Raw genomic sequence first — 27,853 nt, 5'->3', positions numbered from 1 at the left:
AAGGTTCATAATGCGCAAAGACTTCGTGTCTGTGTGGAAATCTGTAATTACAAATCTGAAGTATTACATTAATACCACAAAGATAGTAAGGTCACAGATAAAAAAAGAAATCTTCATTTTGTGACTCAAGAGTTTATTCTCTTTAAACTCTTTCAATTTTGCATAATCATCACCCTTTTCATCTGAATGCCATTTTATGTGATGCTGATCTCTGAAACTCTCCATATGTGGAAAACATTCCAAGGCAGTTTAAAGTAAAGCGGTTTGTTATGAAACACTTCAATTTCACTTCTTCGTGTTTGTTTTACTCTCCACCCAAGCACACCTTAAACACCGCTCTGTCCATTGGTCTGTTCACTGCAGTATGTCCTTTGAGTTCTCAAACATTATCACCTCTTGTCAATCCTGGCATGAAATAGCTTGCAAGGTTTTTATGTTGATTTTAAGGAATTAGCAGCACCAGGCATGTTATTTATTCTGGGTTTATCTTCAGTGATATACACTGCTACCAGCTGCACTGGATTGCATCATGAATAATCTTCTCAGGATTGGCTGCTGAAGTATTATATCTACGTCTGGATTAAGGTTGTCTATATCCTGCACCAAAATTTAGTTTTTTAGGACTTCATGTTGCTAAGTTCAGTCAATAAGAAATCTAGCTTCTCAGAATTCAAATTTACAAGGCCATGTCCCCCAAGCTAATGCAGAATATTTAGCATCTTAGTATATTATACATTCATTTACAAAGTCAAGCTCTCATCCCTATCCTGTTTCCAATAAACACACACACACACACACGACTAGACTGATAGATTTGTTATAGGTTTGTTTTCAGTTCTAATGAAGAATCAGTTCAGTTCAGTCACTCAGTCATGTCCGACGCTTTGTGACCCCATGGACTGCAGCACGCCAGGCTTCCTTGTCCATCACCAACTCCCGGAGCTTGCTCAAACTCATGTCCATCGAGTCAGTGATGCCATCCAGCCCTCTCATCCTCTATCATCCCCTTGTCCTCCCACCTTCAATCTTTCCCAGCATCAGGGTCTTTTCCAATGAGTCAGCTCTTTGCATCAGGTGGCCAAAGTATTGGAGTTTCAGCTTCAGCATCATTCCTCCCAATGAATATTCAGGACTGATTTCCTTTAGGATGAACTGGTTGGGTCTCCTTCAGTCCAACGGATTCTCAAGAGTCTTCTCCAACACCACAGTTCAAAAGCATCAATTCTTCAATGCTCAGCTTTCTTTATAGTCCAACTCTCACATCTATACATGACCACTGGAAAAACCATAGCCTTGACTAGACAGACCTTTGTTGGCAAAATAATGTCTCTGCTTTTTATATGCTGTCTAGGTTGGTCATAACATTTTTTCCAAGAAGTAAGTGTCTTTTAATTTCATGGCTGCAGTCACCATCTGCAGTGAGTTTGAAGAATAAAAGGAGACAACTATGCAAGTATATAAAACTATTAATAGAATTCTGTAAAATAATTTTCAGCAGTGTATATTTGATAGATGCAGAGTCAGTGATGGGCCCCATCACAGGCTCTGCTCATTGTTCTTATTCCCTGAGAAGCTGCTGCTTTTTCCCCCACACAGCACAGGCTCTTCCTTCCAGCAGAGGTCATGCATTGGCTAAGGTCAGCTATAGTTAGCTCATTCACAGATCGAACAACAAATCTATGTCTCATTGTTCTTACAGGTAAAATTAGGAGTTGGGAGTAGGTCAATTATTCATATACAGTTTTGGTCAAATTTCCCATTGATAATCAGAGGAGAAATTTAGGAACTCTACAAAAGACAAAAAAGCATTTTAGAGGCTTAAGCCTTTTGCAGAATAAAGAATTATACGGAGGTATACATTCTTTGGCATTGCCATTCTTTAGGATTGGAATGAAAACTGACCTTTTCCAATCCTGTAGCCAGCAGAGTTTTCCAAATTTGCTGGCATATTGAGTGAAGCACTTTAACAGCATCATCATTTAGGATTTTAAATAGCTCAGCTGGAATTCCATCACCTCCACTGACTTGGTTTGTAGTAATTCTTCCTAAGGCCCACTTGACATCACACTCCAGGATGTCTGGCTCTAGGTGAGTGACCACACCATCGTGGTTACCTGGGTCATTAAGACCATTTTTGTAGAGTTATTCTGTGTATTCTTGCCATCTTTTCTTAATGTCTTCTGCTTCTGTTAAGTCCTTGTCATTTCTGTCCTTTATCATGCCCATCCTTGCATGAAATGTTCCCTTGATCCCTCCGATTTTCTAGAAGAAATCTCCAGTCTTTCTCATTCTATTGTTTTCCTCTATTTCTTTGTATTGTTCCCTTAAGAAGGCTTTATTATCTCTCCTTGCTATTCTCTGGAACTCTGCAGAGGAACCAGAGATCAAATTGCCGACATTCATTGGATCATAGAGAAAGCAAGAGAATTCCAGAAAAACATCTTCTTCATGACAACATTAAAGCCTTTGACTGTGTGGATCACAACAAACTGGAAAATTCTTAAAGAGAGTGGAATACAGGACTACTTTAACTGCCTCCTGAGAAATCTGTATGTAGATCAAGAAGAAACAGCACAAGTCATGGAACAATGGACTGGTTCAAATTTGGGAAAGGAGTATGAAAAGACTGTATATTGTCACCCTGCTTATTTAACTTATATGCAGAGTACATCATGCGAAATGCCTGGATGGATGAATCACAAGCTGGAATCAAGATTGCCAGGAGAAATATCAATAACTTCAGATATGCAGATCATACCACTCTAACATCAGAAAGAGAAAGGGAACTAAACAGCCTTTTTATGAGAGTGAAAGAGTGAAAAATCTGGCTTAAAACTCAATATTAAAAAACTAAGAACATGGCAATCTAACCCATCACTTCATGGAAATACAAGGGAGGAAAGTGACAGATGTTCTTTTCTTGGGCTCCAAAACCACTGTGGATAGTGATTGTGGCCATGTAATTAAAAGATGCTTGCTCCTTCCAAGGAAAGGCATGCCAAATCTAGACAGTTATTAACCAATACAATATTGTAAAGTAATTAACCCCCAATTTGAATAAATAAATTTATATTTAAAAAAAAGCAGAGACATAACTTTGCCAACAAATATCCATGTAGTCAAAGCTATGGTTTTTCCAATAGTCATGTATGGATGTGAGAGTTGGACTATAAAGAAGGCTGAGCGCCAAAAAAAATGATGCTCTCGAGCTGTGGTGCTGGAGAAGACTCTTGAGAGTCCCTTGGACTGCAAGGAGATCCAACCAGTCCATCCTAAAGGAAATCAATCCTGAATATTCATTCATTAGAAGGACTGTTACTGAAGCTGAAACTCCAATACTTTGGCCACCAGATGCTAAGAGCCGACTCATTGGAAAAGACCCTGATGCTGGGAAAGATTGAAGGCAGGAGGAGTAGCAGGCAGCAGAGGAAGAGATGTTTAGATAGCATCACCAGCTCAATGGACATGAGTTTGAGCAAACTCCAGGAGACAGTGAAAGATGCAGGAGTCTGGCCTACTGCAGTCCTTGGGGTTGCAAACGGCCAATGCTACTTAGTGACTGAACAACAAAAATCCTGCATTGCATAATGTGTATCGGGATCATATTTCTCTTCCCCCAACCCATCTCTTTTCAATAATGTGTATTAAGCTTCCCTGCTCATGGGCCTGGCATAAAAGTATTTGCATTTATATGTATATTCACTGAATCTTTTCTAAAAAGACTTTTCTTGCTGAACAAATCTGTCCCTATTTTTAAACTCTTTCAAAATAAGCTTTTCTAAAGTGAGTATATAAAATTAATATCAACAGACTTCTGAAGTATGTCTTTACCTATACTTTCTAGAGCTGCAAATCAGGTAATATGTTAGATAAGATTTGGTTCAAAATTGTTACAGCAGATTCAATTTACCTTTTAACCTGATATCTTTCAATACATCCCTTTCCTTTCCTCATTCCTCCACTGATGAGTATAACAGATAACCATGACATTTCTGTTAAATAAGAGAACACTACGCTCAACACCACTTTCCACTCCCACTCTTAAAATTGTAATGAAGCTAAGTAACACAGAAACGTTAAAGGAAAGGGAAAGCCAGACACATTTTCTGCTCAGTGAAACAAACCCGTCTTTTTTTCACAGCACTATTTTCTTTCTGGTACTTTATTTTTCCTTTCCAAAAGCAGCTGTTACATGCACTATGCACTTCACCCCGTTTCTACGGCCAAGCATTTTTCAGGTCCTATAATTTTGCCTTCATTTTCCCATCCAAATATGAGCATTCCCCTTCCCATGAAATGCACACAGATCCTCTATTTTAGGTACCACGGTGTGTCAATAGCATCAATCACCATTCGCACCATCGATCATGCAACTATGAAGCAGGTGGATGACATCTGCCATAACACCCTCTGTGCTAAGACAATGCACTTGAATTCTGATGCAGAAAAATATTGGTCTGCAGACTTGTAATCAATCACAGTATTTTTTCAAGCAGGATATCTCAGAGATGTAGCAGAGAGTTAATCACACATTCTTAGAGTATGTTTGGATGTGAATATAAGAGAGTTTCATGTTGTTGAATAATATTGAATAATTAAAATATAATTCATAATTCTCCAAACTACCAATGCCATCTAAGTTATTCCAAATAATATGTTGCTCCTTCAACTTTAGTCCTTGCCTCCATAACTGTCAATATTGTAGGTTTTTTAAATTATTAAATTTAAGCAAGATTCATGACGTTCTAAAATGCAAAGCATGAAGACAAAGCAATCTCATATTTAGAGTTCTCTACTCTAGTGCCATTTAATGAATGCAGATTTTATACAGCAATATATTCCTTGCATTGCCGATGGTGACCTCTGGTATATAGAAAAATGGTAATATATTATAGCAAAATTTAAATAAAATATAAGGGAAATTTTGTAAATGGAAACAGTTAAAATAAATGAACAGTAAAATATACCTGAAGGCTATTTAACTTGCTTTCATTTGAGACTAAGTCATTATATCCTATTGTGAAAGGCATGGCAACCCACTCCAGTATTCTTGCCTGGAGAATCCCATGGACAGAGAATCCTGGTGGGCTAGAGTCTGTAGGGTCACAAAGAGTCGGACATGACTGAAGCAACTTAGCATGCACCCACACATTACATTCTGACCTGAAGCCCTTTAAAATCCTTGCTAGTTTTCTCATCTTCTGAAATTTCATCATTATAGCATTTGGTAAATGCATTACTGATCCTTAAATGTATTTAATACAAAAGTTTCTTGCTGCAAGGCTGCTGCTGCTGCTGCTGCTGCTAAGTCACTTCAGTTGTGTCTGACTCTGTGCAACCCCATAGACAGCAGCCCACCAGGCTCCCCCATCCCTGGGGTTCTCCAGGCAAGAACACTGGAGTGGGTTGCCATTTCCTTCTCCAATGCTGCAAAGCTAGGGGCAAGCAAAGAAGTACCATTTGGGTTTCTAACAAATCTAGACATTTTGAGGGAAGAGGCTTTGTTTCTTGGAATGTGTTTATGTTCATTCATTCAGTCATGTTTAAGTCTTTGCAATCCTAAGGCAGCCCACCAGGTTTCTCTGTCCATGGGATTCTCCAGGCAAAAATACTGGAATGCATTGCCTTGCTCTCCTCCAGGGGATCTTCCCAACCCAGGGATTGAACCCACCTCTCTCCTGTCTCCTGCATTGGCACATAGATTCTTCACTACTAGAGCCCCCCCGAGGGGTTCCTGAAAAATCCAAACATTTTGAGGGAGGAGACTTTGTCCTGGGATAGAACTCTCTCATTTCTGGATAGCAGAGCCAGGTTTCGCCCCCAAGGGAATGTTTCATTACATCACACTTCTCAGAGCAGGGGGCAGAAAACAGGTTTGGAAGGAAGAAGAAGAGGCTTAAGTGTTTAGAGGCTTAAGTGTTTAGATGCTAGGTGAGACAGACCTCCTTTGTCTGGGATTAGCAGTTTTTAAGGCAGAGTGTGGGGTAAAGGTGGAGAAGTAAAACTGGCTAATATTATAAAAACTTTGAGTATATATATATGTGTATATATACACACACACACACACATTTGAAATATTATGTGGTTTGCAGGCTACCAACTTGTGACCTCAGTTCAAATTCTTTTTTTTTTTAATTTTTTTAAATTTAAATTTATTTTAATTGTTCAAATTCTTAAGAGTTTCCTCAGTGTGAAAAATATGCGCTCTCTGCTTTGATGTGCTGTGTGCTTAGCTGCTCAGTTGTGTCAACTCTTTGAGACCCTTTGGACTTGTAGCCAGCCAAGTATCTCTGTCCATAGAACTTTTGAGGCAAAAATACTGGAGTGGGTTGCCATTTCCCTCTCCAGGGGATCTTCCCAACCCAAGAAGATCACACCCGCATCTCCTGTATCTCCTGCATTGCAGGCAGATTCTTAACCTGCTGAGCTACTCCGTGGATTGAGTAATATTTACTGAATAATGGCTGAATGATTGTTGTTAACTTCATATGGTTCAAAACTGTCTATCTCCATCCCTTCGCATTTTTTCTTCCCTTACAAATCTCCCTCTCTCAATAATATCCACCTAATAACCTTCTTAAATTGGACTGCTCTTTCAAGGCCTTTTTTAAGTGCTACCAGCTCCATGAAGTTTCCTAGTTTTCTATGAAGAGAATGAACATTTTTTTTCCTTTCTGTGCTTCCATCTTTTTAATTATTTACTTTCAAACTCTTCCTTTATTTATACTATTCTGCCCCTTTATACTATTCTGCTATTATACACTCAGAAAAATAATCTTTATATTGGGCCAACTGCTTGAACAAGATTCAAAAATCTTCCTTAATAAAGTAATTTTGTGGTTTGTGAGGTTATAATGAGGAATCCATCTAATATACAGAGCTTTGAACCCTTCTGCTCACACGTACACATGTTAATTCTTCTTTCAACATAATACCCTCTGCTTTAATCGTATCTAGTTGGAGAATGAAGTGGTCCAATTAATCAAATATTTTGTGTTATATATATATATATGATAAATTAAAAAATCTGTGTACTTATATGCATTTATGTAAATTTACACATATTTATAGATAAATTGACATGTGAATCAATTCAAGGACAGCTTGATGTCCTTCTTGACTCTGTCCTTACAAAACTGAAGTGTTATAAATTCTAAAAGTGTTATAAATTCTAAAAGTAGGCAAATAATATGCATTCTGAAATTTCCACTGGGAAATTAATTCAATAACATATTTAACATATTGATTTGCTTTTATTCATTCAAAGTACAAGAATTGATGCTATCCCTTTCATGTGTCTGGCACAGAATTAAATGCCGAGGGACACTGCAAGGCATACATCAGAAGGATATAAATATTTAGAGTGGTAGTTCTCAACTGGGAAATTCTTTGGCCCCCGGGGATCATTTGAAAGGTCTGGAGATATTTCCTAAAGTAACTGGGGTAAGGTCCTATTGGATGGAGGCCAGCAATGCTGCTAAAACCTTACAATACACAGGGAAGGCCCCCAAAACAAGGAACTATCTGGCCCCAAACTGTCAACAGGGCTGAGACGGAGAGATTCTAATTTAGAAGGATCATGAAGGAATATGATAATTACTATGCTTTTTGGTTCTGAAACAGTACGAGGAGGAAGTCATCACCTCTACTGTAGGCAGTTGTCATGGAAGGCTCCAAGAAGAGAAACACAAAGATTATGGCTTTCATTATATTTGCCAAGAATATGACATGATGGAAGGACGTGGTACCTCCAGAGGAGAAAAGGAACATGCACAAAGGCACAGACAAGAGCTCTAGTATGGCTGGAGTATATATACGACAGCTAACGTTATGTGGAATAATGCTGGAGAGGGAGAGAGAGAGAACACTTCAAATGAGGCGAGAAATATTCTCCTTAGTATGATATACTCATACGCAGTCACATGACTTGGAGTCCTTAGGTGTCATACTCGAGAACAGATTGCATTCTAGACAAGTGGAGAGTTACTGAATGACTGCTTTAACAATGGATTATAATAATGAAATATACAGTATTTTTTACCAAAAAAATTGCAAGAGAATTTAGAGAGTATGTTGGGGTGGACTGGCACTGGAGACTAAGAGCACAGAGTGTATTTTGCAGTGAAACCTAAGAGAAAGCATTCAAACCAAGAACTTAGAAGTGAGAATGAAGTCAGATAAATGACTTAAGGAATAACTAGGAAGATGACAGAAAGTGCTCTGCAAAGCAGATCATCTATGAGAAGTAAAAGTTAGTAAAAAGAGACACTTAAGGTTCTAGCTTGTCCTCTTAATTGTAATATAAAGTAACCTTGGAAGTCGAGTTTGGGATAAGATGAATACACTGGCTTCAATGAATTATATGTTGAAATTGTAATTTCAGAATAATATTCAAGAGGAAGTATCCACTACATTTTTGCATGTGGAATTTGGAAAGTACTTTTGGGTAAGAGACATTGATTTGAGAGTTATCAGAATATAGAGACATGAGACCCAAAGAATCGATCCATTTATCTGAGGAAAATAGAGAGAATGAAAATATACAAGAACCCAGATGAAGTCCAACAAGGTTATTGGGCTAGCCTCTAGGAATCTAAACTATTAAGAAGACAAAGGAAGGGTTAGTTAAAAAAAAAACAAAACAAACTTAAACAATGCAAGAGAGTATGGTATCAGCAGGATAAGCAAGTTATGTTTGACAACTTTTCATTAAATACATTTTTAACAAAAGAATGTTAACTATAAATTAATAAAAATATGATTTGAGGGCACACTTATGATATTCTATACTTATATTCAGGAGTTGAATAAAAGGTATAACCACCTCTGTGCTAAGGCACAGAAAGAGAGATATGTCCTGTGCATAACAGGTGCTCAGGAAACATTTTTGGAATGCAAAGGTATTCATAAAACACCTGAGAGGTAAAACAAGCTACATAATGCCAAATACAGGAGAGTGTGACTGATAGAGAAGTTAGGTCAGCTGTGGCAGAGGATAAACCAATCTTCTACCAGAACCACTCCACAAATCTTTTTTCCATTTGTGAACAATATTATCCTGAAAACAGAAGGAAGAGCTTGTTAGCATAGGAGAAAAAAAAATTAGATAAAGATTGTTTATCTCTTCTTGCTTCTTTTGGAAAGTTGGGTGGCTTGGATTTTTTCCTATGTTATATAGGTTAACAAGTAATATTTCACTTTAGTTTTCTTTCTTGATCCTAGATAATTTGTTTGTTGAAAATTAAAGCAATCTCTTTCAGGAGGTGCCTTCAGATTCCAAGATGAAATAACAGAATGCATACCTTTCAAATCCTGAGATATTTCTATCATTTACCTTATTGACCTTGATCTTTCTGGGATGAAAAGTAGTTTGCAGTTTGTATTTGTTCTGTTTCATACCCTCAAATGTCAGTGCCTTCCATTAAACTTTGGAAGGCTTTTTTTCCTCCTGAACCATCCTTTCAGGAACTTGGTATATTTATGCTTTCTTCTCTAACCTTTACTTTCAAAATCAACTTCTGGAAAAATAATGTAAGTCTCATATCATAGTGTTCATTTAAGATAGTAATATACTAATTAATCAATGTATCAGTTAACTACAACTGTCAGATGTGCTCAGTCGATAAGTGTGTCTAATTTCTTGTGTTTAAGGTACCAATGAAACTGTTAGTGTGATGTATTTGGGTAAGTGATAATGAATAGGAACGAGTTTTGAAGGCTGAAATCATAGTATGTAGCAGCTTTCCTTGGTATAAATGTATTGAAATAAAATCCTCTTCCCTTCCAGTTTAGAAGATGACTATTTAATTATGTTGCTCTTTTCAGAAAGTAAGTAGTTCCAACTTAAATGGATATACTTAAAGGGAAGCTATCTAATTTTTTAATGTGTTAATAGAAACATAGGCTATTCCTCTCTGCTCCAGAACCTTCCTTATGCATTTTGATCTCCCATATTCCCTTTAATCCAACTACACACACACGCACACACACACACACCCCTTTGGGAAGAGTTCTCTTGATCTTCTCTTATCGACAGGTGAAGACCTTTAAGAAGTCATTTATACCCCACCCTTCATTCAAATAAATGTAATCTAGCTTTGAACAATTTTGAGTATTATATATACATTTACTGCAAAAAATTATGTTTTATTATAAATATGAATATTTTATATGTATTTATGGTACATTTGCTTTCTTTAATCGAAATATTCTCTTTAAGTAGTAATTTAAATAAATCTATCCTATTTGCTGGATAAGGAAATGGCAACCCACTCCAGTATCCTTGCCTGGAAAATGTCATGGACAGAGGAGCCTGGTGGGCTGCAGTCATGGGGTCAGAAAGAGTTGGACATGACTGAGCGACTAACACACTTGCCCTATTTGCTAGCTGAAGCCATTGTTATTTTGCTTTTAAGTATCTATGGCTTTTAAGAAAAATGTCCCTTTTCTATATAGGATTTACTTTTACATTTGATAATAGGGTTTTTATTTTTTTATTGAGTATAGCTAGGTGTCATCTATGGTATAAGAAGCTTCCCCCACCCCCATCCAATTCCCTAGGTTAGAATTTGCTAATAAATAGTTTTAACTTAAAAAAAAATAATTTGTAAATGTCTTTTTAAAAAACTCTCAGATTATATCAATTCACTAGTAACCTGTTTTTTCTGTCCTGTTGCTCGTCCCTCCTGCCCTCCTTCCTATCTTCCTTCCCCTTCTTGCTTTCACCAAGTGCTTACTAATGGGCACTGTGTGTGCATGACATATATGTGCTCCAGATTCCCACTGCTGCCATGACGAGTCAACAAAGCCTAATGACTCGGGACAGCACACATTCAGTATCTCGCAGTTCTGGAGCTCGGAAGTCCTCAACACACGGTGTCACAAGCAGGGCTGCATTTCTTCTGGAGTCTCTACAGGGGACGTTTCCCGCTTCCAGAGTCTACCTGACTCTATCCCTGGCTCATGGCACCTTCCTCCATCGTCACAGCCAACAAGGCAGCAATCTAACTCTCTCTCCTCTGTTTCCTTTTCATTTCTACCTTCTGGCTCTACTTTCTTGTCTTTTCTCTTATCTGCACCATTGTGACTATACTGGACCCAGATGTGTAATCCAGGATAATCTTTTCATCTCAAAATCAGCAGTGTAATCACATCTGCAAAGTCTTTTTTTTTTGCCAAAAGATTAATTAGTCATAGATTCTGGCCACACATCTTTGAGGAACCACAACTTTGTCTATCACAACACACATTTTATAACTCTTTAAAATATGAAAGTTATAGCAAAATGTTGAAAATGCTAATATATTTGTAAGCATACATGCATATATATTGACTCACAAATATTTATACATATGTTCAAATAAATAACACAGCTTGATGTACTTCTAATGCTTCATGCATTTTAAAGCTTTTATTCAAAACTTGTACTTTAGCACACGAAAAGATGCTCAACATCACTAATTATTAGAGAAATGCAAATCAAAACTAAAATGAGGTATCACCTCACACCCAGTCGGAATAGCCATCATCATAAAGTCTATAAACAATAAATGCTGGAGAGTAGAGGAAAGGGAACCCTCTTACCCTGTTGGTAGGTATGTAAATTGATACAGCCACTGTGGAGAACAGTATGAAAGTCCCTTAAAAAACTAAAAATAAAATGGCCATATGACCCAGCAATCCCACTCATGAACATATATCCAGAGAAATCCATATTGGAAAATGTACATGCACCCTGATATTCACTGCAGCACTATTTACAATAGCCAAGACATGGAAGAGGCCTACTTGTCCAATGACAGAGAAATGGATAAAGAAGATGTGGTACATATACACAATAGAATATTACTCAGCCATAAAAAAGAAAGAAAGAATGCCATTTGCAGCAACATGGGCAGACCTAGAGATTATCATACTAAATAAAAAATCAGAGAAAGATAAATATCACATGATATCATTTGTATTTGGAATCTATAAATTAAAAAAAAGACACAAATGAAGCAACTTTCAAAACAGAAACTGACCCATAGACTTTGCAAACAAACCTATGGCTGCCAAAGGGGAAAGCTGGGTAAGGAGCTTGAAATTAACAAATTCACACTACTATGTATAAAATAGATAATCCACAAGGACCTACTGGATAGGATGAGGACGTCTACTCAGTATTTTGCAATAACCTATGGGAAAGGAATCTGAAAAAAGATGGAGCAACACACGTATATGCATGAACCACTTCGCTGTACACCTGAAACTAACACAACATTGTAAATTAACTATAACGTTAAAAACCATTCTAATTGTCATTTGAAGCTTCCTTAAAAGCTTATCTATTTCCTGCTGTCACAAAGTTTTTTCTTTGTTTTTGCATCCAGCCAATAGCGTTCTCATTCACTCTTCTTAACGAAGATACTAGTTAATAGGGCTTTTTGGATAATAAGTTCGGTGATTCAAGTAGTCTACTAATAAACTTATTGATATACAAGGAATGTGGTATAAAAGTCTTGCTACAGCCACGCTCTTTCCAGCCAGCGCCGAGCAATGGGCATCTCTCAGGACAAACGGCACAAGCCTCGGAAACCCAGAGGCAAGAGAAAGCCGTACCAAAAAATATGAACAGGCACTCCCCGCTGCCAACACAAACACTGGCCCCGCCGCATATACACAGTCCATGTGCGGGAGGCAGCAAGTACCCGGCCTTGAGGCTGGACGTGGGGAACTTCTCCTGGGCTCCCAGTGCTGGACGCGCCGGACAAGGATCACGGATGTTGTCTGTAGCGCATCCAGCGATGGGCTGGTCCCTACCAAGACCATGGGGAAGAAGTGCTTTGTGCTCATGGACAGCACGCCGTAGGGACGGCGGTGTGAGCCCCGCCCTGCGCTGCCTCTCAGGGCCTAGGAGGGGGCCAGGCTGCCTCCCAAGGAGGAAGAGATTTTCAACAAGAAACGATCAAAGAAAATGCAGAAGAAATATCATGAAAGGAAAAAGAACGCCACAATTAGCAGTCTTCCAGAGGAGCGGTTTCAGCCGGGCAAGCTTCTTGCCTGCATCGCTCCAAGACCAGGCCGGTGTGGCCCAGCAGAGGGCCGTGTATTAGAGGAGAAGGAGTTGGAGTTCTGTCTGAGGAAGATCAAGGCCCGAAAGGCCAAGAAACCCTCTTCCTCCTGTCTTAGCTCATGCAATAAAGCCATTTACCGTTCTAAAAAAAAAAGTCTTGCTACAGCCAAGAAAAATTACATTAATCACTTCACCTCTATATATGAGATCTATTACTCTAATCTAGCAGATTAAATTTATGTCAGAAGAGCTTTCAACCCCAAACCTAAAATCTAACAATTTAAACAGCCATACCAAGCTTTTCTTTAGTGAATATGGATGCAGTTAACAGACCAATTTCTGCCATGAAAATTTATGATCACACACCTAATTCAATTTGATTTAAACCACTTAACACTGTGTAGTGAAAAGAACACTGGTCTAGAATCAGATTGATATTGGCATAAACTCTGGCTTGGCTGCCCCAGTAGACTATGACTTTTGGCTCATCTCTTGAGTTCTCTAAGTTTTCATGTGAAAGATGGAAATAATAACATGTATCCCTATAATTCTTACAACAGTGGCTCCCTGAAAGGATTCTAAGGATTCAAAGGATTCTAAGTAAATGACAGCAGGTTTTAGCACAACCATCTTTAAAAGAAGAAAGAACACATCATGGAACAAGTCATTAAGTCATGAGCAGAATCAAAGCAAAATGAAAATAAAAAATTAAGAGTTAGAGATATGCTTTACTACATCTGAAAGAAAGAAAATTAGCCAAGTAGTCAGGTTAGGTACTAGGTAAATTTCTAATAATACATATGTTTGCCTCTATATCAGTTTTCAAATGTACTTACACTTGCCAGATATTAATCTACTTTTGCATTCATTTTTAAGAAATCTGTGGGTTCCCCCCCTTTTTATTTATCATATTACTTGTTCAAGCTATTTTTATTCTTTTCTTCTTTTTGTAAACATCTTTTTTATCATAGTCTTTTTTATGATGTGATGCCTTGGACCAGTCAAGCAAGATCACTTCAAAATTCAAAACTTGGTGTGTATGTCATGTTGCTGTATGGCAAAACCAATACAATATTGTAAAGTAATTAACCTCCAATTAAAATAAATAATTTTATATTAAAAAATTCAAAACGATGCTCATTTGATCTTTGTTTTATATATTTAATAAAATTATATATATATATATATAATATTCAATACTATAACTTTATGTTTTCCTTGTACCAATACAGAGAAATGTATCTCATTCTTTTTATCTGGAATACAATATTATATATAATATTATATATATAAAACACATGCTATATAAAACAACATAAATATTATCCTTATATGTAATATTAACAAAAAGTTAAATATTTACATAAATTAAAGAATTATATTTTTATTTATAAAATTAACGTATAAAATGGACACAAACATATACATATAAACAGGCACATACCTATAGTGCTATTGAAATAAAGACTATTAAAATATCTTCCCAGATGATAGCCTTGCTATCTGCCTTCTTATCTAGCTTATCTACTTAATCTAATCTAATCTGTTTTCCAATTGTCAAGATAGTAATCCTTCTAAGCAGGCATGTTTGATTGTTTCTCTTTGTTCTAAAATGTCAAGTGGAAGTCCATTTTCTCTAGGAGGATATAGAGGGATAACTCAGGGGCATGGTCTAGGAGGGTCTTTGTAATCAGCCCTTCTGAACTCTCCAGATTGATCCCTAGGCCTCATTACTAGTCTCATCACTCAAATCCTGAATGCTTTTTGGTGTTCTTTTCCCCTTATTCACTTCCCTGGTGGCTCAGACGGTAAAGCGTCTGTCTACAATGCGGGAGACCTGGGTTCGATCCCTGGGTTGGGAGGATCCCCTGGAGAAGGAAATGGCAATCCACTCCAGTACTCTTGCCTGGAAAATCCCATGGACAGAGGAGCCTGGTAGGCTACAGTTCATGGGGTCGAAAAGAGTCAGACATGACTGAGCAACTTCACTTTCACTTTCACTTTTCCCCGTACAGTCACTTGGATGATTTCTCTCCCTGTTTGAATATGCCCTCTAACCACCTGGCATAATTTTCATTATCTATAGTTTTATTTCACAATTCTAGTCTTCTGGAGAGATTTTCTTAATTCCTTTAACCAGTATTCATCACTTTCCCTTTGTGCCTTCAGGTTTCCATGCCTTCTTCTGCGGTTCTTTTGCACTATTTTGGGGGAATGTGCATATACTCATTACTGTCTCATCCAGACTTCATGATACCACAGGCCATATATATGCATTTCTAGCACAGTGCTCCTCACATGGAAGGAATACAAGAAAGGTTAGTCAATAAGTAAACAGACAAATGAATGAAGCTGGCATTTCTGAAATCCAATGTGTAAAACCTTGATCTATAATTATTATAGATTATAATTATTATGTCTATATTTTTTATAATTATTATATTAATGCTATATAAATATGTTTTTTTAAATGAAACAATATAGAATACACTGTGTGCAACCTTATGAACTCTCAGCATTTCTCCCTATTGTACTACCTTCCCAAGAGATACTTCTCCTCAGGCTTTCTTCTTCCTTGAGACACAACACTATTTAACTTAGGTGAGTTAAGAACCCTACAATAGCTTGTAAGTGATCAAGTGAAAGGAAGAGCATCAAGTCTCTAACTCTAAAGCAAAAGTTAGAAATGATTAAGTTTAGCAAGGAAGATATGTCGAAAGCCTAGAAAGGCAGAAAACTAGACCTCTTGTGTCAAGTTACAAATGCAAAGGAAAAGTTCTTGAAAGAAATGAAAAGTGCTACTCCGGTGAACACATGAATACTAAGAAAGTGAAGCAGCCCTGTTGCTGACATCAAGTTTCTGTGGTCTGGATAGATCAATCCAGCCACAACATTCCTTTAAGTCAAAGCTTAATCCAGAACAAGGCCCTAACTTCAAACTTGCACCTAACATAAAAGTGCAAGTTGAAGCAGCAAGTACTAATGTAGAATTTGCAACAAGTTATCCAGAAGATCTAGTTAAGATAATGAATAATGGTGGCTACACTAAACAAGAGATTTTCAATGTATAAAATAGAGCACTCTCTTGGAAGAAGCTGCTATCTAGCACTTTCATAGCTAGAGAAGAGAAGTCAATGCCTTGCTTCAAAACTTCAGAGGACAGCCTAACTTTCCTGTTAGGGACTAGTGAAACTGGTGACTTAAAGTTGAAGCCGATGCTCATTTATCATTTTGAAAATCCTGGGATCTTTAAAGATTATACTATATCGACCCTGCCTATATAGACTCTTCCTGAATATTCATTAGAAGGACTGATGCTGAAGCTGAAATTCCAGTACTTTGGCCACCTGATGAGAAGAGCTGACTCACTGAAAAAGACCCTGATGCTGGGACAGATTGAAGGCAGGAGGAGAAGGGGACGACAGAGGATGAGATGGTTGGATGGCATCACTGACTTGGACATGAGTTTGAGTAAACTCCAGGAGTTGGTGATGATCAGGGAGGCCTGGCATGCTGTGGTTCATGGGGTCACAAAGAGTCGGACACGACTGAGCGACTAAACTGACTGACTGACTGACTGACCCTGCCTACGCTCAATAAAGAAAACAGCAAAGTCCGGATGACAGCATGTCTATTTATCATATGGCTTAGTAAATATTTTAACCCCAGTGTTGATACTAATTGATTCTTCTCAGTAAGAAGATTCCTTTCAAAATATTACTGCTCATCGATGACATGTTTGCCCGCCTTTAAGAGCACTGTTGGATCTGTTCAGTGAGATTCATATTGTTTTCATGTCTCCTCATCCTACATCCACTTTGTAGCCTGTGGATCAAAGGATAATTTCAACATTCAAGTCTTATTCTTTAAGCTGCCGTACATGGTTACTTCACTAATGGATCTGGAAAAAAGTAAACTGAAAACCTTCTAGAAAGTATTCACCATTCTAGATGCCATTAAGAACATTTATGAGTCTTGGGATGAGGTTAAAGTATCAACCTTAATAGGAGTTTAGAAGAAGTTGATTTCAACCCTCATGAAAGATTTGAGTCATTTGAGACTTCACCTACAGATATGGTGAAAACAGCATAAGAACTGGAATTAGAAGTGGAGCTTGAAGATGTGACTGAATTGCTGCAATCTCCTGATAAAACTTGAATAGATGAGAAGTGGCTTCTGACAGCTGAGCAAGGAAAGTGATTCCTTGAAATGGAACCTACTCCTGGTGAAGATGCTGTGAAGATTGTTAAAATAACAAAGGACTGAGAATATTACATAAACTTAGTTGATAAGCCAGTGGCAGAGTTTGAGAGGCTTGACTCCAATTTTCAAAGAAATTCTACTGTGGGTAAAATGTTATCAAACAGCATTACAGGCGACAGAGAAAATTTTCCTGAAAGGAAGAGTCGATCAATGTAGCGAATTTCACTATTGTCTTATTTTAAGAAATTGCCACAGCCACCCCAGGCTTCAGCAACCACAATCCTGATCAGTCAGCAGTTATCATCATTGTGGCAAGACCCTCCACCAGCAAAAACATTGCAACTTTTGAAGTTTCAGATAACAGCATTTTTTTTTAACAATAAAGCATAGCTTTAATTAAGGTATATACATTGTTTTTTTTTAGACATCCTATTGCGCACTTACTGGCCCACAGTATAGTGTAAACAAATTTTATTGGAACTGGGGAATCAAAACGTTCACACTCTTCAGTTTGTTAAAATACTTGCTTAGTTGTGATGGTCTGGAACCAAACCTATAATATCTTTGAGGTATCTTTATAATCTAACTCTGCACAGTTTAACTCCCAAACTATCATAATTTCATTAATACAGAGTTATAGCATATTAACAACTGAAACTTGCAATATATTCATGTTTACTGGAAGTGGCTACTAAATGTACTACTAGGAGAAAAGCAGGTGTTTGAATTTAAAAATGTTTTAAACTACTAACTTTCTGAAAAAGTTAGACTGTGTAATTAACCACTATGCAAAACTGGAGAATAAATGGGTTTGGAGCAACACTGTATATAAAAGCTTCAAATGTTGGAACATAGAAAATTATAAATTTGAGGTAATCTCTCATATTCAATAAATATGTTCAATAAACTTATTTTGAGCAGTGCAAAAAAGATCATGCAGGCCAAGTAAAACATGTGAGTGTTTATGATTTAATACAATTGTCTTATTTTTAAATGTCATATATTAATTGTTTTAATTAAATATATAAGGTAATTTTTACCAAAGTTTAGGCAATATAGAAACATTATATAACTGACAAGGAATGACTCACCTTGTGCTTCGGCTTAAAAAACTAAATCTAATTGACTTTAAATTAAATTAGTCAAATCCACTGTTTATTTGGCATAGAAAAGCAATTCCACTGAAAAACAGTTGATTGACATTTGGGAGTTATATCTTAGTTATAATATTCAATTATACAATTGGCAGTCAGGAAACAAACTAGTGTGTGCTAATATGAAACATTATTTCTTACCTTGTTTAAATATAAAATTTATATTCAGCTGGCAAGAATGTTATTATGCAAAATATCAATAAAATAAGCATATTGGAAACAGACTGAAAATTCACATTCAAACTCAAGATTCTTATTGTTCTGATTTATTTAGATAATAACCAACCAGCTGCCTAAGGACTGTATGGAAGATGTGTGTTAATAGTGGCATGCATGGGAAATAGCCAATTTTAACCTTTGTTGCAACATAATGCACTTGACATTTTAAAAAATATAAAAATTCTTATACTCCAAAAGAAACCTCATTGATAGTGAATTGCCAATTCCATTTCTCTCTCTCTTTTTTTTTCTGGCAACCAGGAGACCCAGATGCTCAGCGCTGGAAGATATTTCTTCCAATAGCAGCATCTGGCGTGCTGGCAGACTCCATAAGCAATTTTGTTTTACAGCTTCAGAGCAGCTTCTGGGTCTATTACATGGTTAATCTGATGGGCTGTCTGGACTGCCTTGTCCTCCCGGATGCCATATGCCAACAGCTAGAGATGCAGTGAACTATCTGCCCATTAGCGTTGCTATCAAGAGCACACCTGAAAAAAACCAGCTGTAAAGAGAGCACTCTGCTTCTGTTCAGGCATTACAGTACCAGTGATGAGTGACCTGGCCAAAATAGTGCAGAAAGACCTTGCCAAAAATGTTCCATGCCCTCTGAGCACCAGAGAAGACTAGGAAACTGTAAATAATCAAATATGCAGGAAATCAATGTATCATTTGATAATGACATAAGTATTTGCAATTTTCCCCCATGCAAGAGAAGGAACATATAATGAAATGTAGAATTGTGAGGGTAAGAGACACAAATTTGATTGCTGCTATTCTGTGGCAATTAGATCATGAAGGGATGTTAGGGATTGTGTCTTACTCATTTTCATATTTTCAGGGCCTGCCAGAGTATTTGAACATGGCGGAATTTGAGTAAGTTATTTTAAATAAATAAAAGCAAATAATGTAATATTACTGTAATTGTGCAGTAAATTGTATAATCTTTAAATTCCTGGCATCATTAATTTCTTATCCTTTAGATATTATATTTTATAGCTCTTTCAGGGAATATTTTTCTTGACCAGAGAACAGACTGAACCACCCTTCTGTATACCCCGATATCTGCTAATACATGTCATTATATCTTGTGACACCATTTACATTTATGTCCTTGTGTGATCACAGTAAATTACAACCCAGTCTTTTAATTGAAAATGGAAGTTCATTCTGTTTTAATTTAAAACATGTCAATATACACTAGCCTCTTAATTTTGCATAAGGGCTAAAGCATAGTCTTTAAGTGTAGAAGAGTCTAGGGTCTCTGAAACCTAAAACACATCAGCTGATAAATAAACAATGAAAACAGTAAGATAAGAGGAAATGTGCAACTTTTGTTCATCAAATAAATGAGTTGGTGGTGGTTAACTAAAGAGTTTCTGCCTTACTTGACTAGTTCTCATGCATGGCATTGCTCCCTCTTTTTCTAGTATCGTCTCTCTGACCCACTCTTGTTGCTCTCTTCTACTTTTAAGAGCTCATGAGATTAGACTGGGGCCTCCCAGTCTATTCAGGATAAGTCTGCTGTTTTATTAGTTAACTGATCAGCAATCTTAGTTCTAACTATAGTCCTCCATTTTTCCTTGTAACAAAATCCATTCATAAGTTTTGGGATTAGGACCTGAACCTCTTCTGTTCCCCACACTGCCCAATAACCAGAATTTAAAGGGACGGATGGAATATACTCTTAAAGTTTCCCAGTTGAGCTCCAAAACTGGTGTATGGACAGGGGAGGGCTCACTGGTTTATGACATGTCAATGCTGATGATTTAGAAATGGTTTAGTCATGAACCCTCACTTTATACAAGGGGAAATTAAATCTTTAAGACCTAAATCATGAAGCCCAAACTATCTCTGAAAGAACTGGAGATAATGACTAGTTTTCTAACTCTTATTTTAATGTTCTTTATACTAAGCCATCCTCCTTAATCATCTGCTGCTTCAGGCCAAAAATACATGGGAGTCTATTTCACAGGTTATATGATTCTTAATGATTCATAAAAATAAGTATAAAAACAAAAGTAAGATTATAATAAAGTATAAAGTTCTTACAAAGATTAAAATAAAATTTAATGGGTGAAGGCTACAGATAGTCTCATTCTAATAAACAAAAGCACGAAAAAACAAATGTACTATACAAGCCATTTCGTTAGAGCTTTGTTCAGGTATAGCCAGGAGAAAACACTTGGAAGTTGATAAATTAGTTTAGGGAAACTCACTGCTCCAGGCTTCATGCTTTACCCTTGTGTTTGGGAGAATAATTCCCCCCACCTCTGGCTCCCACCAAATAAATTTATGGTAACCTGCTTTTACATGTCTTTATACTAGCAGACCATACAATAAAACAAACAAAGAAAAGAACCGTGCTGAACTACTTGTAATTAGAGAGGTGGTTTGTCAACCCAGAAAATTTAATAACTAAAAATCTTAATGAAAATATGTATACTTTAAAACCTGAATTACTCTATCACCATAGCCCTTTCTCTATACCATAATTATTCACTGAATAAAGCACCTTAAGTGATTCTATGGTTAATTTGACTAAGTAGATGTGGCTTCAAAGTCATTCCACATCCTGTTTGTCATTCTGGAATTCCAGCTGTGCTAGAATTGCTTGAAATCATAAAAAAAGATCTCCCTTGTAAAATTTCTTTTTCTTTTCCTATTCAACAACCAATGCCCTGAAAAGAATTAGGTATTGATATTGCTACTGCCATCCAACAAGCCTAACCCCTGCCATTTCCTAGCCTGGACACTGGAAGCCAAATTGAATATGCTCTTATTCATTGAGAACATTGTTTTCATATTTTTTCATTAAGGAAAAGGCTGTTTAACATTTCAATACTCATTAGAAAGGATACTTTAAAGGAGGAAGTGATCTAGAATAAAGTATTCAATTACAGATTTGAAAATCTTCATTTCAGTTCAGTTCAGTTTAGTTGCTCAGTCATGTCCAACTCTTTGTGACCCCATGAATTGCAGCACGCCAGGCCTCCCTGTCCATCACAAACTCCCGGAGTTCACTCAGACTCACGTCCATCGAGTCGGTGATGCCATCCAGCCATCTCATCCTCTGTTGTCCCCTTCTCCTCTTGTCCCCAATCCCTCCCAGCATCAGGGTCTTTTCCAATGAGTCAACTTTTCGCATGAGGTGGCCAAAGTACTGGAGTTTCAGCTTTAGCATCAGCCCTTCCAAAGAAATCCTAGGGCTGATCTCCTTCAGAATGGACTGGTTGGATCTCCTTACAGTCCAAGGGACTCTCAAGAGTCTTCTCCAACACCACAGTTCAAAAGCATCAATTCTTTGGCGCTCAGCTTTTGTCACAGTCCAACTCTCACATCCATACATGACCACTGGAAAAACCATAGCCTTGACTAGACAGACCTTTGTTGGCAAAGTAATGTCTCTGCTTTTCAATACGCTATCTAGGTTGGTCATAAGTTTTCTTCCAAGGAGTAAGCGTCTTTTAATTTCATGGCTGCAGTGACCATCTGCAGTGATTCTGGAGCCCAGAAAAATAAAGTCTGACACTGTTTCCACTGTTTCCCCATCTGTTTCCATGAAGTGATGGGACCAGATGCCATGATCTTCGTTTTCTGAATGTTGAGCTTTAAGCCAACTTTTTCACTCTCCTCTTTCACTTTCATCAAGAGGCTTTCTAGTTCCTCTTCACTTTCTGCCATAAGGGTAGTGTCATCTGCATATCTGAGGTTATTGATATTTCTCCTGGCAATCTTGATTCCAGCTTGTGCTTCTTCCAGTCCAGAGTTTCTCATGATGTACTCTGCATATAAGTTAAATAAGCAGGGTGACAATATACAGCCTTGACGTACCCCTTTTCCTATTTGGAACCAGTCTGTTGTTCCATGTCCAGTTCTAACTGTTGCTTCCTGACCTGCATACAGGTTTCTCAAGAGGCAGGTCAGGTGGTCTGGGATTCTTATCTCTTTAAGAATTTTCCACAGTTTATTGTGATCCACACAGTCAAAGGCTTTGGCATAGTCAATAAAGCAGAAATAGATGTTTTTCTGGAACTCTTTTGCTTTTTCCATGATGCAGCGGATATTGGCAATTTGATCTCTGGTTCCTCTGCCTTGTCTAAAACCAGCTTGAACATCTGAAGTTCACGGTTCACGTATTGTTGAAGCCTGGCTTGTAGAATTTTGAGCATTACTTTACTAGCATGTGAGATGAGTGCAATTGTGCGGTAGTTTGAGCATTCTTTGGCATTGCCTTCCTTTGGGATTGGAATGAAAAGTGACCTTTCCAGTCCTGTGGCCACTGCTGAGTGAATGAAAATCTTCATTTAGGAAGTTTATATTAAACAAAGCATATTTTGAGTGAGCATTATTTTTTAGTTTTACTGAAGAACATTTGACAAATAGAAATTATATATTGTTAAGGTATACGACATCATGTTTTGATATACATATACATTGTAAAATTATTAACACAATCAAACTAAGTAGCATAACCTTTACCTCACCTACTTACTTTTGACTGTATATATGTTGAGAACATTTGAGATCTACTCTTAGAAAATTGCAATTATTATTAATAAATATTGTCATCATTCTGTACATTAGGTCTCCAGAGCTTACTTATCTTTTACCTGAATATTTGTTCCTCTTTACCATTATCTCCCCATTTCCCTGGCTACTAGAAAACAACATTTTATTCTGTTACTATGAGTTTGACTTTTTTAGATTTCATATATGTGAGATTATGCTCTGGGAGAGGGTGAAGGGTAGGGAAGCCTGGCATGCTGCAGCCAAGGGGTCACGAAGAGTTGGCCACGACTGAGTGACTGAACTACAACAACATGCAGTATTTGTCTTTCTGTGTCTGACTTGTTTTACTTAATATAATGTCCACTGAGTATATCCCTGTTGTCACAAGTGGCAGGATTTCCTTTTCAAGGTTGGATAATATTCCATTTTATTTCTTTGTGTATATCGCATTTTCTGTACCCATTTACAAATCTACAGACACAAGTTATTTCCAAACCTTAGCTACTATGAATAATGCACAATGAAAATGAGAATGCAGATATCTCCTAGAAATACTGAACTTACTTTCTTTGGCTATATATCCAGAATTGAATTGCAGCATCTTACACTAGTTCTGGGGTTTCCCAGTTGGTGCTAGTGGTAAAGAATCTGCCTGCCAATGGAGGAGATGTAAGAGACATGGCTTCAATCCCTGGGACAGAAAGATCCCCTGGAGGAGAGCATGGCAACCCACTGCAGTATTCTTGCCTGGAGAATCCCCATGGGCAGAGGAGCCTGGTGGGCTACAGTCCATGGGGACACAGAGTTGGACACAACTGAGTGACTTAGCATGCATGCTAGTTCTGTTCTTTAACATTTCAAGGAAACTCTGCATTGTTTTCCACTGACTGCATCAATTTACATTTCTACCAATAGTGCAGAACTGTACTCTTTTATTCACATTCTCACAAACATGTGTTATCTTTTGAGTTTTTATTAATCTCTACCCTAACAGGTATGAGGTGATATCTCATTGCAATTTTGATTTACATTGTCCTCATGATTAGTGATGGAGAAGGCAATGGCACCCCACTCCAGTACTCTTGCTGGAAAATCCCATGGACGGAGGAGCCTAGTAGGCTGCAGTCCATGGGGTCGCTAAGAGTCGGACACGACTGAGCGACTTCCCTTTCACTTTTCACTTTCCTGCATTGGAGAAGGAAGTGGCAACCCACTCCAGTGATCTTGCCTGGAGAATCCCAGGGACGGGGGAGCCTGGTGGGCTGCCGTCTATGGGGTCGCACAGAGTCGGACACGACTGAAGCGACTTAGCAGCAGCAGCATGACTAGTGATGTTGAATATCTTTTTATGTATCTGTAAAGCACTTGTATGTCTTTGTTAGATTAATTTTGATTGAGGTATAGTTGGTTTACAATGTAGTGTTAGTTCCTGCTGTACATCAAAATGAATCTGCATACATATAAATATATCCCCTCCCTTTTGCACTTCCTTCCCATTCAAGTTACCACCTGCATTAAGTAGAGTTTCCTGTGCAACTATGTTCCCATTAGTCGTATATTTTATACATAGCATCAATAGTGTATATGTGTCAACCCCAATCTCCCAGTCCCTTCCCCCTCCTTCTTCCCCTGACATCCTGATAGCCATACATTTGTTCTCTACATCAGTATCTCTATTTCTGCTTTGTAAATAGGATCGATTAGACTATTTTTCTAGATTCCATATATATTTATTAATGTACAATATTTTTCTCTTTCTGACTTACTTCAATCTGTATAACCCTCTCAAGGTCTATATAGATTTCTACAAATGACCCAATTTCCTTTCTTTTTATGACTGAATAATATTCCATTGTAAATATGTACCATATCTTCTTTACCCATTCTTCTGTTGATGGACATTTAGGTTGCTTCCATGCCTTGGCTGTGGATGTCTTCTTTAGAGAAATGTTTATTCAGATCCCTTGCCTACTTAACTGTTTTATTTATTTTGCTATTGAGTTATATGAGTTTATATACATATATATATTTGTATATTAGCCTCTTAACAGATAAATGGTTTACAAAGAGTAAAGGTCACCACGTGGTGGTTTAGTCGCTCAGTTGTGTCCAGCTCTTATGACCCCATAGACTGTAGCCCGCCAGGCTCCTCTGCCCGTGGGATTCTCCAGGCAAGAATACTGGAGTGGGTTGCCACTACCTTCTCCAGGGGATCTTCCTGATCCAGGGACCAAACCCAGGTCTCCTGCATTACAGGCAGATTCTTTACCAACTGAGCTACAAGGGAAGCTCGGCATGGTTTACAAAAGTCTTCTGCAGTTCTGTACTTTATCTCTTCACTTTGTTGAATGTTTCTTTTACTGTTAGTTTGATGCAGTTCCACTTGTTTTTGCTTTTGTTGCCTTTGCTCTGATGTCAAATTCAAAGTATCACTGTTAGACCAGTATCAAGGACATTTTCCCCTAGGTTTTCCTCTCAGAGTTCTATGCTTTCCTCTAGAAGTTGTATGCTTATATTTAAGTTGTTAATCTAATGAGTTAATTTTTGTGTATGTTCTAAGACAAGGGTTCAATTTTATTTTTTGCAGGTGAGTATCTAGTTTTACTAATATCATTTATTGAAGAGACTATTTCTATTTTATTTTCTAGGTACCTTTCTGGAAGACTAGCTGACTGCATATGCATTGCTTTATTTCTGGTTGCTCTATTCTGCCCACTGGTATGAGTAAGTAAATTAAAAACAAAACAAAACTAGAGACAGCTTATTGCCAAATAGAAAATGAAATTTGATCATTTATTTTGTTGTTAAGAAAATTGTAAGTACCTTTGAAGAGATGAAAATTTATTTTGCCTTACCTTGTCTCTTAAATTTCCTTTACTATGGCAGCATTCCCATATTTTGTTAGAATTGTGGTCCAAGTTTAGGCGGCTACAAATGAAATGGAATTAAAAATTGTCCTTAGAATTCCAATATTTATTAAAATGTGGTTTACTCAGGAAGGTTTACTCTTGAAGTAAAAATCAAACACAGAACAGAAAACAAGCCGTACGTAGGCAGAACACTCTTTGACATAAATTGCAGCAGGATCTTTTTTTTTTATTTTTTTTTTTTGGAAAGATCATTTTTGACCCACCTCCTAGAGTAATGAAAATAAAAACAAAAATAAACGTGCATAAGCTGCCTGCTGCAGCTCCAGCTTGCCATTACCCTGTCCGAGGTATGACTGCCCGGTGGCCTTGCTCAGCAGTCTTCTCTTGTTTGGAGTTATAAGAGTTTTGCTGTGATTCATCTGATTCATTCATTGTGTTGTGTACTGCCATCAAAATAAAGCCTAAATCTTACAAATCAACTGATGCTGTGAGCAGAATCGCATGACCGTACCATGACCGTGTGGTTGAAGCCCACCAGACCCTTCAGGGATGGTGTGAAGCTGGGGTGTGCAGTTTACTGATGATGACAGTAATTCATACAGCAGCAAAGAAGACTGGCAGCCCAGTACCAGTCTGAGCAGCAGTGAGAAGGAGATCAACGTGGCATCTCTTTACTGTTGGGCAGCCCAGCCACACTTTCCTCCAATCCGTAGCACATAGACAAACCACAGTTCTGCCCCACACAATTACAAAGAAAACACCAACATGGAAGGTGTTTCAGCCCCTGGAATAGGCCTCTGCCAAACACAGCTGTTACCTGAAACACACCCAAATGCCCAATCTAAAAATGGGTGATGTAGGATGAAGCTTTGATATAAGGTTGGGTATGGATTTAACCACTCAAGAAAGGGAACTGGCCAGATTCTATCCAGGGCCTCAAAACTGTCAAGATAAACAAATAAAAAACAAACAAACAAACAATGAACCCAGGTCTCCCGCATTGCAGGTGGATTCTTTACCAGCTGAGGCACAAAAGAAGCCCAAGAATACTGGAGTGGGTACCCTGTCCCTTCTTCAAGGGATCTTCCTAACCCAGGAATCAAACTGGGGCCTCCTCATTGCAGGCGGATTCTTTACCATCTGAGATATCAGGGAAGCCCCTATAACAATTTTTAGGAATTTTTTAAAGTGATTTTGATTATACATATACATATAACCTTCTTTTTCAGATTGTTTTCCATATAGGTTATTACTGAATGTTGAGTAGAGTTCCCTGTGCTATACCCATAGGTCTTTGTTGATTATATATTTTATATATTGTAGTACGTGTGTATCCCAAATTCCTAATTTGTCCCCCCCATCATGTTTCCACTTTAGTAACCATAAGTTTGTTTTCTAAGTCTACAAGTCTGCCTCTGTTTTATTAATGAATTCATTTGTATGAATCACTTTGTTGTACACTTGAGACTAACACAACATTGTAAAGCAGCTATACCCCAATATACAATAAAAATTAAATTTAACATTGAGCAGAGTTTCCTGGACTACACAGTAGGTTCTTGTTGGTCATCCACTTTAAAAATAGCAGGATGTACATGTCAATCCCCCCAAAAAAGTGATTATGTATTAAGAAAGGCTGCCTGATGAAACATGCCTCAATGTAAATATCGTAATAGTCATACAGTACATGATTTGGTAAGTTCAATTCAGTTCAGTTGCTCAGTCATGTCCGAATCTTTGTGACCCCATGAACTACAGAAAGCCAGGCCTCCCTGTCCATCAACAGCTCCAGGAGTCCACCCAAACCAATGTCCACTGAGTCGGTGGACATCCAACCATCTCAT

The 27,853-nt window shown here is 37.6% G+C and overlaps 1 pseudogene; it reads left to right on the top strand.

Moving 5' to 3' along the window:
* Positions 1-12,537: 12,537 nt before the first annotated feature.
* Positions 12,538-13,288, top strand: LOC109561147 (small ribosomal subunit protein eS8 pseudogene; annotated as a pseudogene).
* The last annotated feature ends 14,565 nt before the right edge of the window (positions 13,289-27,853 follow it).

Source organism: Bos indicus, chromosome 7 (assembly GCF_029378745.1).
Source record: "Bos indicus isolate NIAB-ARS_2022 breed Sahiwal x Tharparkar chromosome 7, NIAB-ARS_B.indTharparkar_mat_pri_1.0, whole genome shotgun sequence".
Lineage (NCBI taxonomy): Eukaryota > Metazoa > Chordata > Mammalia > Artiodactyla > Bovidae > Bos > Bos indicus.
This window is presented reverse-complemented; position numbering and strand designations above follow the sequence as displayed.